Source organism: Coregonus lavaretus (assembly GCF_964263955.1).
Source record: "Coregonus lavaretus genome assembly, chromosome: 8".
Classification (NCBI taxonomy): Eukaryota; Metazoa; Chordata; class Actinopteri; order Salmoniformes; family Salmonidae; genus Coregonus; species Coregonus lavaretus.
Genome location: NC_139995.1, coordinates 30,564,098 through 30,585,508, shown reverse-complemented (window position 1 = coordinate 30,585,508; position 21,411 = coordinate 30,564,098). Strand labels below are relative to the sequence as shown.

Below are 21,411 nucleotides of genomic sequence, written 5' to 3'. Positions count from 1 at the left end.
TCCAGGAGTTCCTCGTCCTCCTTGATCTGGCGCAAGACAGATACTCTCCCCTCCAGCTCAGCGACTCTCCGGCTCAGGTACTGGCAGGTGGTACATCCAGGGGTGAGCGAAGCCATGAGAGACATCCAACTTTCAGCTTGCTCCTCTCTGTAGGTCGTCTCGTCGTTGTTGGTAACCAGGAATCTGGGACACAAACTTGCGGTCCCAGCCGTAAAGGCTGACCGCGTTGTGGAATCAGTAGCAATGCAAACTTTAGCTATGATTTTAAAAACGATTTCATAAAAACAACAAACCGAGTGTAGGCATTACACGGTTCTGTTGCGCGCTCTGATGACGTCCAACCCGATTAAACCCGTTTGCAGACCTGGCCCGCGGGCCGGACGTTTGACACCCCTGCTCTATAGAGAGACTCGACTGTGTTATAGACCTGCATCTTATTACAAGCCTGGCTAAGCACTAAATGGAACAGGGCCATTGTGTCAGTGATCCTGTGACTGAAGTGTTACTTGAGGCCCACAGCAACACAGAAAGATATGCCAACTTAACTTCTAATGAAACACAAGCACCTTGTCAGGAGTCAATGATTGTAGAGGAAATTAATGCTGTCATCTATTAAGGACAGTTTTAATGTGACAATCTGTTAAATGTCCTCCCTGTTGGCTATATTGCTTTGACCTTACTTTTTTTGAGAAATAGTAAAAGCTTTCAAGTGACTCACACTGACAGATTTCATTTCTGTTTTTCTCTCACAGCACCAAAGCCCAAATCAGGAACACTGCACTCGCGCTCTCTTCTCAACATCTGCCACCTAGCATTCAACCCCTCTACTTTGTGCCTACAGTACAACCTTCACTCCCCCTTTCTCTCAGTCTCTCTGTCTGTCTGTCTCTCTCTCTCTCTCCGCCTCCCACTCCCCTCCCAGCTCCCCCCTCAGCATTCCTGATGCGTACGAACAGTAAGGTGACGCAGCGTGAGCACACCAATGAGCATGTCACAGAGTCGGTGGCAGACCTGCTCGCTCACGAAGAGCCTCTCGACTACAAGAACAGCTCTCTGAATGTTGGAGGGGTCCCCGGGAAGAAGATCGTTCTTGAGCCCCCAGAGAACGATGGCCGCCCGGCCTGGAATAGCAAGCTGCAGTACATCCTGGCCCAGGTGGGCTTCTCTGTGGGGCTAGGAAACGTCTGGCGCTTCCCTTACCTGTGCCAAAAGAATGGAGGAGGTGAGTAGGAGACAGCACCACTGAATAACTTGTAAACAAAATATAGACACTGGCGTAGCACACACCCCCACAGCTCCCTCAAGGTGGGGGGCCCCACGAGCTTTGACCCCCCTCCCAATAATCTTTAAAATTACAGTACATTTACTTTAAAACTGCAAAATGTTCTCAATTTGTAGAATAGCAGGAAATTTGCTCATGGATTCTTGAAAGTCAAGAAGGACAATCAGGGTGGAAAATTAACTTTTTGGTCCACCTGCCACTGTGGCAGGTAGACCAAAATATCGACCAGCACTCAGATTTTTTACCAGCCAAAATATTTTTTCACCATAATTACACACACACACACACACAAAAACAACAACAGATGAGCATGCTGTCTAATGTTTCAAAAACAAGAAATGTATCACTAGTAAGAAGTAATGGGGTATATTGCTTAATTCCATTTAATTTTTGTGACCTGCATCTTTTAAAATAAACTATTTATATCCAATAATAAAAACAGATAAACAGTTCTACAACTGAACACCAAGAATCAACAAAGTGCCTGCCCTGCCACAAAATACTGAGTGATACGGCTTATTTATTATTAAATTTCAGGGCTCTACGCTGACATACATGAAGTGCTCCTAAGTAGAACTGTAGAAGCACACAAATAAATCATATTTTAGGTTATTGTGCTACTGAAAGGTGAATTCATTTCCCAGTGTCTGGTGGAAAGCAGACTGAACCAGATTTTCCTCTAGGATTTTACCTGTGCTTAGTTCCATTCCGTTTCTTTTTTATCCTGAAAAACTCCCCAGTCCTTAAAGATTACAAGCATACCCATAACATGATGCAGCTACCACTATGCTTGAAAATATGGAGAGTGGTACTCAGTAATGTGTTGTATTGGATTTGCCCCAAACATAACACTTTGTATTCAGGACAAAAAGTTAATTGCTTTGCCAATTTATTTTGCGGTTTTACTTTAGTGCCTTATTGCAAACAGAATGCATGTTTTGGAATATTTTGATTCTATACAGGCTTCCTTCTTTTCACTCTGTCATTTAGGTTAGTATTGTGGAGTAACTACAATGTTGTTGATCCATCCTCAGTTTTCTCCTATCACAGCCATTAAACTCTGTAACTGTTTTAAAGTCACCATTGGCCTCATGGTGAAATCCCTGAGTGATTTCCTTCCTGATTTAGGAAGGACGCCTGTATCTTTGTAGTGACTGGGTGTATTGATACACCATCCAAAGTGTAATTAATAACTTCACCATGCTCAAAGAGATATTCAATGTCTGTTTTTTTTGTTTTTTTTTTACCCATCTACCAATAGGTGCTCTTTGTGAGGCATTGGAAAACCTCCCTGGTCTCTATAAGAAACAGTGACATACACTCTGAATGACCTAAAATGACAAATCCCATATTGGTCTTTCACAGTCAGGCCAACCCAAGCTCTACTGTGCAGTAGGCTAATAGTAAGCCTACTGTTGAAACAGATAAAAGGCTGTCAACTGAGTCAGACATTATTTTCCTGAGTTTTTTTCTCATAAAAACAACATCATTGTATGTTTCTAAGTCCATAACAATGCTGAAACCACATCAGGAGACCACTTTTGAGGTCTGTGTAGTTACCCTTTAATTCAAGTGTGCAGACACCTAGCACTGTTGTTTGGTTAGCAGTATTTCTGTAGCACATGAGATTGAGTTTGCAAAATAAATGGCTACTGGATTGATGCAAATAATCATGATATTATTCTGCCAGGTAGGCATAGGCTACTTTGTAGCTAGTTAACATTTAAGGTTTTTGGGAAAGTCTTTTCATCTACCAGAAGACAGTTAGGCCTATCATTAGCATTGCTATATTTTTCCTGTTCCTTAATTGTTTGAAACCTGACGTTTTACTTCATATTATGAGGTATGTCTTCTTACCTTACTTCAGAGTAGGTTATAGCCAAAATCCCACCATAGAAACGTGGAGGCAATAATTTTTTATAGATTTCCTCATATGCATTCTCCTGTTCCATCATTTTCTTTAAACTTTCTTTCATTGTCTAGCAGCCAAAGGCATTATAATAATATAATAATAATTATCCTAGTCATATTAGCAACCCAAGATAGTTGTTGCATCTTTAAATCTGCCCTCTTTTTACTTTTCTAAAGGATATTTCCATCTGTCCATGAAACCGCTCGCGTGTGCGGTGAGCTTTTTAAAACAGTGTTTTCCCACAAATTGCATTTTGGAACAACGTGTGGACATTGCTGTGCCTAAAATGTGATGAAATAATAGTTAATCAACATTTTAAGCTAAACATTGTGATCTGTTCCATCAGCCTTATTCATTGATATGGCGTATACCTTCATTACACTACTTTAATATGTATCAGTGGGGATTAAGAAGTGATTATATGCAATGCCACTGAAAAATAAGTGGGTATATGGTGTATACCTGCGTATACCCTCCACTACACCACTGTGAATACTTATAGACTCAAGACAATTCAGTTTAACATTTTTTATTAATTTGTACACATTTTGAAAAACATAATTCCATTTCGACATTATGGGGTATTGTGTGTAGACCAGTGACCAAAGAAATCTCAGTTTAATCTATTTTAAATGCAGGCTGTAACACAACAAAATGTGGAAAACGTCAAGGCGTGTGAATAATTTCTTAAGGCACTGTATGCAATTGTAGTATTTGCTGTGCTAGACCTAAGGGATAATGTTTGCTTTATAAATGTTGTTTTAGGTTCTAAATCTAGAAAAACATACCAAAATACAACCTGAAAAACTATCAAGGCCTTTAAACACTTGTTGGACAATAATTGTGAAAATGAAATGCCTTTTATGGTGTCTGACGGAGTTTACATAAATCCAGTAATTTTCATTTTATGGAAAAGAAAAAAGGGGGTTGTTCCTTTTCATGGTGTGATAACCAGTGGTGGAAAAAGTACCCAATTGTCATACTTGAGTAAAAGTATAGATACCTTAATAGAAAGTTACTCAAGTAAAAGTGAAAGTCACCCAGTAAAATAGTACTTGAGTAAAAGTCTAAAAGTATTTGGTTTTAAATATACTTAAGTATCAAACGTAAATGTAATTGCTAAAATATACTTAAGTATCAAAAGTAAAAGTAAACCTATAAATAATTTAAAAATCCTTATATTAAGCAAAGCAGACAGCACCATTTTCATGTTTTTAAAATGTACGGATAGCCAGGTGCATACTCCAACACTAGACATTATTTACAAAAGATGCATTTGTGTTTAGTGAGTCTGCCAGACCAGAAGCAGTAGGGATGACCACGTGTTCTCTTGATAAGTGCGTGAATTTCACAATTTTCCTGTCCTGTTGTCACGATCATTTACGAACGAGAAGGACCAAGGCGCAGCGTGATAAGCATACATGTTTATTTAACAAATACACACCACGACAAAACAACAAACGAAACGTGAAGTCCAAGGTAGCATACACACAACATACCTTACACGGAACAAGATCCCACAACTAACAGGTGCCAAAAGGCTGCCTAAGTATGGTCCCCAATCAGAGACAACGAGCGACAGCTGCCTCTGATTGGGAACAACACAGGCCAACATAGATCTAGACATACTAGAATCTAAAAGACAATCAACATAGCCAAACACAACACAGAAAATACACACCCTGACTCAACAAATACAAGTCCCTTGAGTCAGGGCGTGACAGTACCCCCCCCAAAGGTGCGGACTCCGACCGCGCCACATAAACCTAACAGACAGGGTAGGGGCCGGGTGGGCATTCCGCCTCGGAGGCGGATCCGGCTCTGGGCGTGACCACCACTTACTCTCCCCCTCCCTGTTGCGCCCCTGGTCTGGTCTGGACCTCGGCGCGCTGCTTCCCCTCTCCTTCCTCCCACGACGTACCAAGCCCTGTCTGGACCCTGGTGTGGGAGACCCCGAACCTGGAGAGGGGCTGACGTCTGGGTCTGGACTGGAACCGCTGACTGGAGCTGGACCCGACGACGGTGGATCGAACTGCTCTGGCTCCGGAGTGGAGCCGCTGACCGGAGCTGGATCAGGCACCGGTGGAGCGGACTGCTCTGGCTCCGGAGTGGAGCGGCTGACCGGTGCCGGACCAGGCACCGGTGGAACAGGCAAGGGCCGTGCCGGACTGGACACACGCACCACTGGCTTGGTGCGGGGAGCAGGAACGGGCCGGACCGGGCTGACGACGCGCACCACTGGCTTGGTGCGGGGAGCAGGAACAGGCCGGACCGGGCTGGCGACGCGCACCACTGGCTTGGTGCGAGGGACAGGAACAGGCCGGACCGGGCTGGCGACGCGCACCATTGGTTTGATGCGAGGGGCAGGAACAGGCCGGGCCGGGCTGGCGACGCGCACCACTGGTTTGGTGCGAGGGACAGGAACAGGCCGGGCCGGGCTGGCGACGCGCACCACTGGTTTGGTGCGAGGGGCAGGAACAGGCCGGACCCGGCTGACGACGCGCACCACTGGCTTGGTGCGAGGGACAGGAGCAGGCCGGACCGGGCTGGCGACGCGCACCACTGGCTTGGTGCGAGGGGCAGGAACAGGCCGGACCGGGCTGGCGACGCGCACCACTGGCTTGGTGCGAGGGACAGGAACAGGCCGGACCGGGCTGGCGACGCGCACCACTGGCTTGGTGCGAGGGACAGGAACAGGCCGGACCGGGCTGGCGACGCGCACCACTGGCTTAGTGCGGGAAGCAGGAACGGGTCGGGCCGTACTGGGAACACGCACCACTGGCTTAGTGCGGGGAGTAGGAACGGGCCGGACCGTACTGGGAACACACACCACTGGCCTTGTGCGGGAAGCAGGAATGGGTCGGGCCGTACTGGGAACACGCACCACTGGCTTAGTGCGGGGATCAGGAACGGGCCGGACCGGACTGGCGACACGCACCACTTGCTTGGTGCGAGGAGCGGGACTGGGTTCCCTTATAAACCCCCGCTCCTTCTGCTGCCTAACCAGCTCCTCTCGCCGTGCCTCTACACTCTCCTTCTCCCTTATAGCCTCCTGTAGCTCCTCCCTCTGACCAAATAACTCCTGCTCCATCTGAACCAATAGCCCCCGTAACCTGGTGGCCTCCTCTCCTAACCTGCAGAATCGCCCTGTCGCTGCCTCCTGCTTCCTCGTCGTCCACACCGTGTGCCCCCCCAAATTTTTTTTATTGGGGTTGCCTCTCGGGTCTCCGTCGTCGGCACTGTTGGCGCCGTTTCTCCTCTCCTACCTGTGCATCCTCATTCATCGCCCTCCGGTAACGGACGGCCTCTTCCTCCGTAATACTCCCCCAACCGAGGAGGACATCAACTAATGTAACCTCCCGTTGAATTCCCGGCGTTTGCTCCTGAATATGCTGCTTGGTCCTATTTTGGTGGGATCTTCTGTCACGATCGTTTACGAACGAGAAGGACCAAGGCGCAGCGTGATAAGCATACATGTTTATTTAACGAATAAACACCACGACAAAACAACAAACGAAACGTGAAGTCCAAGGTAGTATACACACAACATACCTTACACGGAACAAGATCCCACAACTAACAGGTGCCAAAAGGCTGCCTAAGTATGGTCCCCAATCAGAGACAACGAGCGACAGCTGCCTCTGATTGGGAACCACACAGGCCAACATAGATCTAGACATACTAGAATCTAACAGACAATCAACATAGCCAAACACAACACAGAAAATACACACCCTGACTCAACAAATACAAGTCCCTTGAGTCAGGGCGTGACACCTGTTGAAAATTCAAAATGTAACGAGTACTTTTGGTTGTCAAGGGAACTGTATGGAGTAAAAAATACAATATTTTCTTTAGGAATGTAGTGAAGTAAAAGTAAAAGTTGTCAAAAATATAAATAGTAAAGTACAGATACCCCCAAAAACTACATATGTAGTACTTTAAAGTATTTTTACTTAAGTACTTTACACCACTGGTGATAGCTGATACTTTGCTCTATCAAAATATATATTTCAAATTGTGTTAGTATTAAGACAAATATTTGCGATACTGCGTTATGTCACTGAATGTAGAACTATAAATATGTATTGTACAGAAATATGATCTTAATTTGAGCCAGTTTGCTACAACAAGAAATGTGAATTATTATGTGGATTATGAGTAGTGGACATTTCTTTTGGAGTTTATACATTTTTCGTAAGGGAAAATCAAGTCAGAAATTTTAAAGTGGAATTTACAAACTTCAGAAGCTTTTTTAAACCTCAGATACACTACAATTTTTTTATGTTCTGCGTTGCAGGAAAGTTCTCCTTTATGAGGTCATTTCCTCCTCCTCTTCCTGTCTACCTCTGTCTGATGAAGAGTCTAGCGGCGTCTGCTCACCTGGCAGCTCAGTGACCCAGACTGAAGGAACAACATGACAACTACACTGGCCTGCCATCACAGTCAGACTGGGCTACCAAGAAAGGAGCACAGCTCCACAAACACCACTCTAAATATAGTTGTGCCATTTATTTATAGTCATTTAATACTGGCATTGGGGCAGGCTGGGGCTCAATTGATATTCTGATCAACATGAAAGAGATACTCTCAATTAAACGTTTCTTGATGATTACTTTTTTTGTCATGAGTCTGTAGTTACAGATGCACAGTGTAAATCTGTGCTGGTATAGTAGTTCAGAACCACAATGTGTCAGGCAAACATCTAAGAACTGTTACACAGTGACTGGAGTGGAAACCTCATTTCTGTAACCTCATAACAGGAGGTTGGGAGTACCTTAATTGGGGAGGACGGGCTCGTGGTAATGGCTGGTGTGGAATAGGTGGACTGGTATAAAATACATTAAACACATAGTTTCCATGTGTTTGATGCCATTCCATTTGCTCTGTTCCAGCCATTATTATGAGCTGTCCTCTCTCAGCAGCCTCCATGAAGTTCTGAAGAACTACTATGCATCCGCGCAGCAATGTCAGGCACAGTGATCTTTCTATTGTATCTTCTTGGAATTGACAGTGTTTTGCAGAAGTTGGTAAATGTAGCTTCTGCACTACCCAGTGCTAACATAACCTAACAGCACTACCATAAATGGATAAAAACATGCCCCATCAGTTTTAATGAGCGTCACACCTCTTGAGCGTCACCACTTGAGCGTCACCACAAGACCACATCTCTTACCCCTGGCCATAGAAATGACTATTAAACATGCTCAATTCAACTCCGAAACCTCCTTATAATGACTGATGTATTTGTTGCACCAGCCCTGTTCTCAGTGAGCGAAATGATGTTGAAAATTCATATTTTAAACATACACTACATGACCAAAAGCATGGGCCAAAAGCTTGTCGAACGTCTCATTTCAAAATCATGGGCATTAATATGAAGTTGGTCCCCCCTTTGCTTCTATAACAGCCTCCAGTCTTCTGGGAAGGCTTTCCAATGTTGGAACATTGCTGCGGGGACTTGCTTCCATTCAGCCACAAGAGCATTAGTGAGGTCGGGCACTGATGTTGGGCGATTAGGCCTGGCTCGCTGTCGTCATTCAAATTCATCCCTAAGGTGTTCGAAGGAGTTGAGGTCAGGGCTCTGTTCTTCCACACCGATCTCAACAAACAATTTCTGTATGGACCTCGCTTTGTGCACAGGGGCATTGTCATGCTGAAACAAGAAAGGGCCTTCCCCAAACTGTTGCCACAAAATTGGGATCATAGAATCGGCTAGAATGTCATTGTATGCTGTAGCGTTAAGATTTCCCTTCACTGGAACTAAAGGGCATAGCCCAAACCATGGAAAACAGCCCCAGACCATTATTCCTCCTCCACCAAACTTTACAGTTGGCACTATGCATTGGGGCTGGTAGCATTCTCCTGTCATCCGCCAAACCCAGATTTGTCCGTCGGACAGCCAGATGGTGAAGCGTGATTCATCACTCCAGAGATCGCATTTTCATTGCTCCAGAGTCCTATGCTGGCGAGCTTTACACCACTCCAGCCGACATTTGGGATTGTGCATGGTGATCTTAGGCTTGTGTGCGGCTGCTTGGCCACGGAAACCCATTTCATGAAGCTCCCGACTAACAGTTATTGTGCCGACATTGCTTCCAGAGGCAGTTTGGAACTCTGTAGTGAGTGTTGCAACTGAGGACAGACCATTTTTACACGCTACGCGCTTCAGCACTCGGCGGTCCCTTTCTGTGAGCTTGTGTGGCCTACCACTTCACGGCTGAGCCGTTGTTGCTCCAAGACATTTCCACTTCACAATAACAGCACTTACAGTTGACCGGGGCAGCTCTAGCAGGGCAGACATTTGATGAACTGACTTGTTGGAAAGGTGGCATCCTATGACAGTGCCACGTTGAAAGTCACTGAGCTCTTCATTAAGGACATTCTACTGCCAATGTTTGTCTATGGAGATTGCATGGCTGTGTGCTCGATTTTATACACCTATCAGCAACGGGTGTGGCAGAAATAGCCGAATCCACTAATTTGAAGGGGTGTCCACATACTTTTGTATATATAGTGTATTTTCCAGACATTGAAATTAGGTTCATTTTCGGTTCTAAATGAAGTTGAAAATAATAATTTTATGGATGTTGAAAATACGTATTTTCTGGACATTGAAAAGACATCCAGAAGACGTCATTTACGGACATTGAAAAGACGTATTTTACGGATGTTGAAAATACATACTTTTTGGGCCTTTGTTCTATGGCCAAATTTCAACCATACATACATTCACTTATATCCACATGTGAATGAAGAAATCATTATCTCACATATTTTTTTAAATGTCCAATTAAAACAGGAAAATGGAGCAAACTGAAGATTGCAGTATGGAATATTTATTATTCCTCCCATCTGTCAGTTTTTGAAAAGTTTTAGAACTGGCAGTGATGATGTTAAAGGTTTTCAGACCAACAGAAAAAACAAACAGAACACTTCAACTACAGTAACATTCTCAGTAAGTTTTTCTTTCTGTGACTGTGATATGTGGTTGTTTATCTACCTTAGTTGAATGCACTGACTGTAAGTCGCTCTGGATAAGAATGTCAGCTAAAAACCCAACATGTAAATGTAAAAAAGGAACACTTGCAAAGCATGCTGGGTTTTATTCTAATGAACTCTCAAACAAGAACAAATTTGGTCGGTCCGTACCGGACGTCAATGTCTCACAAGTTTGGGCAGCACAGTACAGCACAGTACAGTACAGTACAGTACATTAAAGCACAGTAGAGTTTAGTTTAGTACAGTAGAGTAGACTACAGTACAGTACAGTACAATTGATAACAGTAAAGTACAGTAAGATCCAGTAGGGTACAGTACAGTTCAATATAGTACATTATACTGTTCTTTACTCTACTGTGCTCTACTGTACTGTATTGTACTGAATTATACTCTACTCTACTTTACATTACTGTACTACTGTACTGTAATGTACTTTTCTGTACTGTACTCTGCTGTGCTCTACTGTACTGTACTCTACTGTATTGTACTGGACTATACATTACTCTACTTTACTGTACATTACTGTACTATACTCTACTGTACTCTACTGTACTGAACTATACTCTGCTTTACTGTACTGTACTGTACTGTACTGTACTGTACTGTACAAACTTGCGAAACATAGACATCTATAATCATAGCCTACTGGGCAAAAACTGGTTCAGTCAACGTTGTTTCCATGTCTATGTGATGTTGAATCAATGTGGAAACCTGATTGGATTTGAAATGTTTTGTTGATTTCATGTTGAATTCACGTTAGTTGACAACTCAACCAAATGTAAATCAAAACTAGATGTTGAACTGACGTCTGTGCCCAGTGGGAGACCACTATATTCAGCCAAATCACGTCCGGTCCAGACCAAATCTGAACCATCATAGACGTCTATGTTTGGGCCAAATCTAGGCCGGTCCAAAAAACTACATCCGTGGACGTTGAAATCAAGGCCAGGGCGGTCGGACCAAATGTCAACGTCTTTTCAACGTCCATGGACATTGGCATGGATAGTGCTGACTGGGTTGTCGCTCACGTGCCTTCTCTTCCTGATTTATTGCTAATAGGCAGGATTTAAAGGCTCCTATAACCAAGCAGCTCAGTCGTGTGACCAGAAGGATGGCCATCTTTCAACCCCTAATTTGCCTCTTGACAGCCAATTACAGCCACATTAAATGGCTCCATGGTGTTGAGTAGTTAACGCTCTGGGCCTCCTGCCCTTTTCCTCTCTCTCTCCTTATTTCCCTCCACCTCTCTCTCGGATTGCACACGTCTTTACCTCAGTGAGCATGCTATATATCAGGGCTGTGAGTTGGCCCCAGTTCAGATAGGCTGTGATTGATTGGATCTGACTAAAGGGGGACAGTGTTTGTCAACTGATCTGAGGACACTTTGGCTCGGGGCCAAGAGCAGCACACAGGATTTACTTTTCCTTTCCTGAACTACATTGTACATGGTTGATTGTACTTCTTTCTGTCTTCCTTCATTCTATTCTTTTGTGTGCTGTAATATTCAATCCATTATGAGCTCTGGGCTATGTAACTGGTATTCCTGAAGGATGAGTATTAGTGATAGTGCTCCAGCGTAAGTCTTTTCATCCTGTTGATGATGACTCACCCACAGCACATCAAACACAGTAGCATCCTGATTAAACCTCTCCTGGATTAAGCTGGGAAGGACCAAATTTAGACATCCCCCATAATTCAAATCAAATAATAAAATAGACCTTAATAAATCAATGGTTGGATGGGCTCTGGCTTGCAAGGAGAGAGAGTAATATAGAACACTTTCGAAGGTGTCAGCAAATGAAAAGCTATTGCATATTGAAGTGATGCAGAACTGTCCAGTACAAACACAGACACCATAGTCTCCTGAGGCTCCGAACTCTGGCCTCTCCACTGACTCACTGAGTGGGCCTGATACTTCATGACCACCAACTAGACGGTTTGTCTGTCTGTCACCCAGTCTGTCCACCTCTCCCCTTCCCCACAGCCGTTGTAATGAGACACAGCTCAGAGAAACAGAGCCAGAGTCCACAGTAAATATTACGTCTCTCATTGATTCAACAGGGGAGCCAATCGAAACTTGTGAATTTTTTCATAGGGAAGGTGTTCCACATTTTACACAATGCTTATTACAGTAATATCACACATATGTGTACTACTCATGTACCTAATAGTCAATTGTAAGAAATATAGCATGAACACTTTGACTACTTTCTTTCAGGTGCCTACCTGGTCCCATACTTCATCCTCCTCATCCTCATCGGCATCCCACTCTTCTTCCTGGAGCTGGCGGTGGGCCAGAAGATCCGTCGTGGGAGCATCGGGGTGTGGAACTATGTGTGCCCCCGCCTGGGCGGGATAGGGGTGTCCAGTCTAATGGTGAGTGACAGTGAGGATGGTGTCTTTGGTTTTAAGTTGCCTATTATATAATCTCTTGGTTGAAGTGGAGGCTGGAAATCAGTTTGTTATGTGATCACACTCCAATCATCAGCTCAGAGATTCTTGATAGACGGGACAATCTCAACTTTTTTTCACCAATATTGTTCTTAATAATGAACAATATTTTAAATATATACAGTATTTTGATCAAATCAACGTTTACAGTACACATACAGTATTTGCAGACGTTATCGCAGGTGCAGCAAAACACTTATGTAGGATCTTAATTTTAACCAGTTTGCTACAGCAGGAAAATAATAAATTATTATGTGGATTATAATTAATGGACATTTTTTGTAGGGATTGATTAATTTTTCGTTAGGGCAAATCAAGTCTGACATTTTAAAGTGGAAATTACAAACTTTCGAAGCCTTTTTAAACCTCGAATACACTACAAGTTAGCATTTCCTGCTAGTGATGCGCTTGTTGACTCATAACCCGCAGTCCCCGCAGTTATATCCGCAGGGCGGACGGGTTTAGGGTCATTAAATATTGTGTGTATGAAGGGTGGCTGGGTGGCAGGTTGAATAAAGAGAAAACAACACCTTAAACAATCCATAAATGTATCATTCTTGTTCAGTTTATATCTATAGGCTACATTTAGGTTTTTCTTTCATTATTTTAGGCTATCTGGCATCAGAGCATAAGCCGAAGGTTTAACTGTATACGGGAGCCAAATAGCCTACACGCCAATCGCCAAATGCTTTTCGGAACGGGCAGTAAAAGTTAACATCAATCCACAGAGGCAAAAAGGGCAATGTCAGAGTTGAATTCAATAAGACAAAAGCTGCAAAAGGAGAGTTGAGCCTCCCGAGTGGCGCAGCGGTCTAAGGCACTGCATCGCAATGCTAGAAGTGTCACTACAGACCCGGGTTCGATCCCGGGCTGTATCACAACCGGCCGTAATTGGGAGTCCCATAGGGTGGCGCACAATTGGCCCCGTGTCGTCCGGGTTAGGGGAGGGTTTGGCCAGGGGGGCTTTACTTGGCTCATCGCACTCTAGCGAGTCCTTGTGGCGGGCCGGGCGCCTGCAGGCTGACCTTGGTCATCAGGTGAAAGGTGTTTTCTCCGACACATTGGTGCGGCTGGCTTCCGGGTTAAGTGGGCCTGAAGCGCGGTTTGGCAGGTCAAGTTTCGGAGGATGCATGACTCGACCTTCACCTCACGAGCCGGTTGGGGAGTTGCATTGATGAGACAAGATCAAAATTGGGGAGAAAAAGGGGATATAGAAAAAAAGAAGAAAAAAAGGAGAGTTGAAATTGAAGGGAGGGTCAGAAAAGTAATGTTTGGGAAAGATGTGGTGAAAGAGGATAAAAGCAGTGCCAGATATGTTATGTGTGATGATTGGGCTCTATACAAATCAGACAGTCACAAGACAGGGACTCCAATAGGCCTATGGAATGTCAAGGGAACTGCAGCCTACTGTTCAGATGGGTTAAATGGAAATTAAATCTGGACACTGACTGTAGGTCTATAGCCTTAATATTAACTCCTGCAGAGTTAAGCATTTCTTGCAGTAAAATGCAGTAAAATGATACACCAAATGTATAATTTTTACTCGGGACCAGGAGTGGAGACATATTATTTATTTATTTCAGCATCTTGAGAGAATGCAAATGCTCAGTTAGATACCATCTGTAGAGGTGCTATCTTTATCAGCATCATAAAAGCTTATAGTATTTCAACCACATAAATATGCATCCATGCCAAACTGAAATCTTATCAGAAACTTGTTGGGACGTTTTCACAGCTATCTATTTCCTTACAACTGGTGAAACTGATATTATTTGGAAATTTTGCACAGAAAATCTTTAAATTTTTTGTATAGTTATTGCATTTTCTCCCCGGTCCCTAAACGTATTTGCTCCACAAAAGAAGATGACAGAGAAAACTTTATCAATGTCAACTAGATTGAAGCAATAATTCTATCGATTTATTACATTATTCTGGTGAGCAAGGTTATTTTTTTGTCTTCTAGGGCTGCATATAATGACAGAGGAGAAGCTGTATGTATCTAAATTATAGACAAGTTGACTAATAAATAGCGTACCAAAATGTCGGGCCCCAAAAAATCCTGCACCACCTCTCAAAAAATAATTCCACTGTCTGACTGTAGCCTATAGCACATTTTTATATTTGCGGGTTAGGGTCGGGTTAGGGTCGGGTGTGGGCCTCAGATTTTCACTTAATCACATATAGTCGGGCGGTTGTGGATGGGTTATTAGCAATTGTGGGCGGGTGCTGGTGAACAAACAGCTGACAAATAGCACCACTATTTCCTGTGCAGGAACATTCTCAGCAACAAAAGAGTGATCAAATGAAGATCCTACATCTGTAGCTCTCACAGTGCAGTAATATCTAGCAATGCAATAACACTATACACATAATCCAAAAAGTAAATAAATATCAGAACAAGCAATATCAGATTGAGCAATGTCAGAGTCCAGAAAATATACAGTTCCAGTCAAAAGTTTGGACACACCTACTCATTCAAGGGTTTTTCTATATTTGTACTATTTTCTACATTGTAGAATAATAGTGAAGACATCAAAACTATGAAATAACACATATGGAATCATGTAGATCGGGTGAGGTCGTCGGGTGAGGTCGTCGGGTAAGCTTGGCTTTATACATAGTTTGGGCTTTGTCGAGTAAGGCTAAAACGATGTATTTAGATTGTAGTTAGGTATTGTAGGAAGTTATCGTGGGTTGTTGTATGTAATTATTGTAGGTTAGTATTGTATTCGGCTGAGCACGAAGCTAGCTGTATTCGGCTGAAGCTAGAAGCTAGCTGGCGGATAGCTACTGGCAACTATTAGCAACGGTATAGTTGTTTCACGCCTGAGAGTGCCTGTAATTACGCCAGCTGGCTGCCTACAATATTTACATACAATAATTGCCTACCATTCAGCTGTTTTCTACCATTCAGCTGTTTTCTAACCTCATTGTCTGTACCGTTAACGCTAACTAGTAAACAATAGCTGGAACGACCGAGCGAGCAGACGCGAACTGGCTGAGTCAATTCAGTGGCTAGCTTTGCACTTGGCTAGCTAACAGTAGCTGCTAGGGGTAAGTCATAACCTACATATGTATTTAGATTGTAGTTAGGTATTGTTGGTAGTTATCGTGGGTTGTCGTATGTAATTATTGTAGGTTAGTATTGTATTCGGCGGCGCCGGGCGTAGCACGAAGCTAGCTGGCTAACCCTCCACCTGGACTAGCTGGCGAGTAGCTATTAGCAACGGTATAGTTATTTCACGCCTGGGAGTGCCTGTGGTTACGCCAGCTGGCTGCCTACAATGATTACATACAATAATTGCCTACCATTCAGCTGTTTTCTAACCTCATGTCTGAACCGTTAACGTTAGGTAGCAAGTGGCTACTGTGCTTGAAATTTAGCTAGCTTGTTGCTACCTGGATAGCTACTAGTAAACAATAGCTGGAACGACCTAGCGAACAGACGCGAACTGGCTGAGTCAATTCAGTGGCTAGCTTTGCACTTGGCTAGCTAACAGTAGCTGCTAGGGGTAAGTCATAACCTACATTTGTGTTTTGTTTTTTACATATTGATAGCCCGAGTCGTTCAGGGAATTCGGGACATGGGTGACTAGTTAACGTTAGTTTGGCTCTCTCTGTGTGTTCGTGCCGTGAAAGGAGGGGTTCTTCTTTGTCTGAAAGCAATGGCTAGCTAGTTTGCTAGCTATTCTAGCTAACTAGCTGTTCACGGAATAATGCTGCGCCTAGTTAGCTAGCTGAGTTAGTCTATTCCTAGAAAACATTGAACCGCTGTAGTTTACAATAATTATAGTTTCTGAGGTGGAAGTTGGGAGAGTTATATTTGGGAGTTGTGGTGAGGGAGGCCCCGCTCTCTCCTTTCCCAGATGTTTAGTTCATTTCATTCCGATCTCCTCTGCATTATTGTAGCCATTTGCTGCAGCCTGTCAACTATGCCTCTGCCTATCCCTGTTCTCTCCTCTCCGCACAGGCTACACAAACGCCTCACACCGCGTGGCTGCTGCCTCTCTAACCTGGTGGTCCCTGCACGCACCACTCACCTGGAGTTCCAGGTCTCAGGCAGCCTCTGGAACTGCCGTTCTGCTGCCAACAAGGCAGAGTTCATCCCAGCCTATGCTACCCTCCAATCCCTTGACTTCTTGGCGCTGACGGAAACATGGATTACCACTGAAAACACTGCTACTCCTACTGCTCTCTCCTCATCTGACCATGTGTTCTCGCATACCCCGAGAGCATCTGGTCAGCGGGGTGGTGGCACAGGAATCCTCATATCTCCCAAGTGGACATTCTCAATTTTTCCCCTAACCCATCTGTCTATCTCCTCATTTGAATTCCATGCTGTCACAGTCACTAGCCCATTTAAGCTTAATATCCTTGTCATCTATCGCCCTCCAGGTTACCTTGGAGAGTTCATCAATGAGCTTGACGCCTTGATAAGCTCCTTTCCTGAGGATGGCTCACCCCTCACAGTTCTGGGGGATTTCAACCTCCCTACGTCTACATTTGACTCATTTCTCTCTGCCTCCTTCTTTCCACTCCTCTCCTCTTTTGACCTCACCCTCTCACCGTCCCCCCCTTCTCACAAGGCAGGCAATACGCTTGACCTCATCTTTACTAGATGCTGTTCTTCTACTAATCTCACTGCAACTCCCCTCCATGTCTCCGACCACTACTTTGTATCCTTCTCTCTCTCGCTCTCCTCCAACACTACTCACTCTGCCCCTACACAGATGGTAATGCGCCGTCGCAACCTTCGCTCTCTCTCTCCCGCTACTCTCTCCTCTTCCATCCTATCATCTCTTCCCTCTGCTCAATCCTTCTCCCTCCAATCTCCTGATTCTGCCTCCTCAACCCTCCTCTCCTCCCTTTCTGCATCCTTTGACTCTCTATGTCCCCTATCCTCCCGGCCGGCTCGGTCCTCCCCTCCAGCTCCGTGGCTTGATGACTCATTGCGAGCTCACAGAACAGAGCTCCGGGCAGCTGAGCGGAAATGGAAGAAAACTAGACTCCCTGCGGACCTGGCATCTTTTCACTCCCTCCTCTCTACATTTTCTTCATCTGTTTCCGCTGCTAATGCCACTTTCTACCACTCTAAATTCCAAGCATCTGCCTCTAACCCTAGGAAGCTCTTTGCCACATTCTCCTCCCTGCTGAATCCTCCCCCCCCCCCCCCCCCCCCCCCTCCCTCTCTGTGGATGACTTCGTCAACCACTTTGAAAAAAAGGTTGACGACATCCGATCCTCGTTTGTTAAGCCAAATGACACTGCTGGTCCTGCTCACACTGCCCTACCCTATGCTTTGACTTCTTTCTCCCCTCTCTCTCCAGATAAAATCATGCGACTTGTGACGGCAGGCCGCCCAACAACCTGCCCGCTTGACCCTATCCCCTCCTCTCTTCTCCAGACCATCTCCGGTGACCTTCTCCCCTACCTCACCTCGCTGATCAACTCATCCTTGACCGCTGGCTATGTCCCTTCCGTCTTCAAGAGAGCGAGAGTTGCACCCCTTCTCAAAAAACCAACACTCGATCCCTCTGATGTCAACAACTACAGACCAGTATCCCTTCTTTCTTTTCTCTCCAAAACTATTGAGCGTGCCGTCTCTAGCCAACTCTCTTGCTATCTCTCTCAGAATGACCTTCTTGATCCAAACCAGTCAGGTTTCAAGACTGGTCATTCAACTGAGACTGCTCTTCTCTGTGTCACGGAGGCTCTCCGCACTGCTAAAGCTAACTCTCTCTCCTCTGCTCTTATCCTTCTAGACCTGTCTGCTGCCTTTGATACTGTGAACCATCAGATCCTCCTCTCCACCCTCTCCGAGCTGGGCATCTCCGGCGCGGCTCACTCTTGGATTGCGTCCTACCTGACCGGTCGCTCCTACCAAGTGGCGTGGCGAGAAGCTGTCTCCGCACCACGTGCTCTCACCACTGGTGTCCCCCAGGGCTCAGTTCTAGGCCCTCTCCTATTCTCGCTATACACCAAGTCACTTGGCTCTGTCATATCCTCACATGGCCTCTCCTATCATTGCTACGCTGATGATACACAACTAATCTTCTCCTTTCCCCCTTCTGATAACCCGGTGGCGAATCGCATCTCTGCATGTCTGGCAGACATATCAGTATGGATGACGGATCACCACCTCAAGCTGAACCTTGGCAAGACGGAGCTGCTCTTCCTCCCGGGGAAGGACTGCCCGTTCCATGATCTCGCCATCACGGTTGACAACTCCGCTGTGTCCTCCTCCCAGAGTGCGAAGAGCCTTGGCGTGACCCTGGACAACACCCTGTCGTTCTCTGCTAACATCAAGGCGGTGACCCGATCCTGTAGGTTCATGCTCTACAACATTCGGAGAGTACGACCCTGCCTTACACAGGAAGCGGCACAGGTCCTAATCCAGGCACTTGTCATCTCCCGTCTGGATTACTGCAACTCGCTGTTGGCTGGGCTCCCTGCCTGTGCCATTAAACCCCTACAACTCATCCAGAATGCCGCAGCCCGCCTGGTGTTCAACCTTCCCAAGTTCTCTCACGTCACCCCGCTCCTCCGCACACTCCACTGGCTTCCAGTTGAAGCTTGCATCTGTTACAAGACCATGGTGCTTGCCTATGGAGCTGTGAGGGGAACGGCACCTCCGGACCTTCAGGCTCTGATCAGTCCCTACACCCAAACGAGGGCATTGCGTTCATCCACCTCTGGCCTGCTGGCTCCCCTTCCTCTGCGGAAGCATAGTTCCCTCTCAGCCCAGTCAAAACTGTTCGCTGCTCTGGCACCCCAATGGTGGAACAAGCTCCCTCACGACGCCAGGACAGCGGAGTCACTCACCACCTTCTGGAGACATTTGAAACCCCACCTCTTTAAGGAATACCTGGGATAGGATAAAGTAATCCTTCTACCCCCCCCCCCCCCCCCCCCTTACCCCAACCCACCCCCCCCCCCCCCTAAAAAAAAATAATAATAATAAAATTAAAATAAAAACATTGTAAAGTGGTTGTACTACTGGCTATAAGGTGAATGCACCAATTTGTAAGTCGCTCTGGATAAGAGCGTCTGCTAAATGACGTAAATGTAATGTAAAAATGTATTAACCCAAAAAGTGTTAAACAAATCAAAATACACTACCGTTCAAACGTTTGGGGTCACTTAGAAATGTCCTTGTTTTCGAAAGAAAAGCATTTTTTTTTGTCCATTAAAATAACATAAAATTGATCAGAAATACAGTGTAGATATTGTTAATGTTGTAAATGGCTATTGTAGCTGGAAACGGCTGAATATTTATGGAATATCTACATAGGCGTACAGAGGCCCATTATCAGCAACAATCAGTCCCGTGTTCCAATGGCACGTTGTGTTTGCTAATCCAAGTTTATCATTTTAAAAGGCTAATTGATCATTAGAAAACCCTTTTGCAATTATGTTAGCTGAAAACTGTTGTGCTGATTAAAGAAGCAATAAAACTGGCCTTCATGAGACTAGTTGAGTATCTGGAGAATCAGCAACTGCGGGTTCGATTACAGCCTCAAAATGGCCAAAAACAAAGAACTTTCTTCTGAAACTCGTCAGTCTATTCTTGTTCTGAGAAATGAAGGCTATTCCATGCGAGAAATTGCCAAGAAATCTTATACAACGCTGTGTACTACTCCCTTCACAGAACAGCGCAAACTGGCTCTAACCAGAATAGAAAGAAGAGTGGGAGGCCCCGGTGCACAACTGAGCAAGAGGACAAATACATTAGAGTGTGTAGTTTGAGAAACAGGCGCCTCACAAAGAAAAAGACATATCTCAGACTGGCCAATAAAAATAAAATTTGAATATGGGCAGTCTGAGATATGGCTTTTTCTTTGCAACTCTGCCTAGAAGGTCAGCATCTCGGAGTCGCCTCTTCACTGTTGACGTTGAGACTGGTGTTTTGCGGGTACTATTTAATGAAGCTGCCAGTTGAGGATCTGTGAGGCGTCTGTTTCTCAAACTAGACACTTGCCTTGATGAAAGCTTTGCACACTCTTGGCATTCTCTCAACCAGCTTCATGAGGAATGCTTTTCCAACAGTCTTGAAGGAGTTCCCACATATGCTGAGCACTTGTTGGCTGCTTTTCCTTCACTCTGAGGTCCTCCATCTCAATTGGATTGAGGTCGGGTGATTGTGGAGGCCAGGTCATCTGATGCAGCACTCCATCACTCTCCTTATTGGTCAAATAGCCCTTACACAGCCTGGAGGTGTGTTTTGGGTCATTGTCCTGTTGAAAAACAAATGATAGTCCCACTGAGTACAAACCAGATGGGATGGCGTATCGCTGCAGAATGCTGTGGTAGCCATGCTGGTTAAGTGTGCCTTTAATTCTAAATAAATCACAGACAGTGTCACCAGCAAAGCAGCCCCACATCATCACACTTCCTCGTCCATGCCTCACAGTGGGAACCACACATGCAGAGATAATCCGTTCACCTACTCTGCGGTTCACAAAGACACGGCGGTTGGAACCAAAAATCTCAAATCTGGACTCATCAGACCAAAGGACAGATTTCCACCGGTCTAATGTCCATTGCTCGTGTTTCTTGACCCAACCAAGTCTCTTCTTCTTATTGGTGTCCTTTAGTAGTGATTTCTTTGCAGCAATTCGACCATGGAGCCCTGATTCACACAGTCTCTTCTGAACAGTTGATGTTGAGATGTGTCTGTTACTCTGTGAAGCATTTATTTGGGCTGCAATCTGAGGTGCAGTTAACTCTAATGAATTTATCCTCTGCAGTAGAGGTAACTATGGGT

General features: G+C 45.0%; 1 pseudogene across 1 annotated transcript in view; it reads left to right on the top strand.

Annotated features, from left to right (window-relative positions):
- The first annotated feature begins 942 nt into the window (after window positions 1–942).
- Window positions 943–21,411, top strand: part of LOC311133117 (sodium-dependent neutral amino acid transporter SLC6A17-like) — a 43,865-nt pseudogene continuing 23,396 nt past the window's right edge. The window contains exons 1-2 of the transcript in view: window positions 943–1,222; window positions 12,415–12,572. The product of the transcript in view is annotated as a sodium-dependent neutral amino acid transporter SLC6A17-like (transcript). The remainder of the gene's footprint in view (window positions 1,223–12,414; window positions 12,573–21,411) is intronic.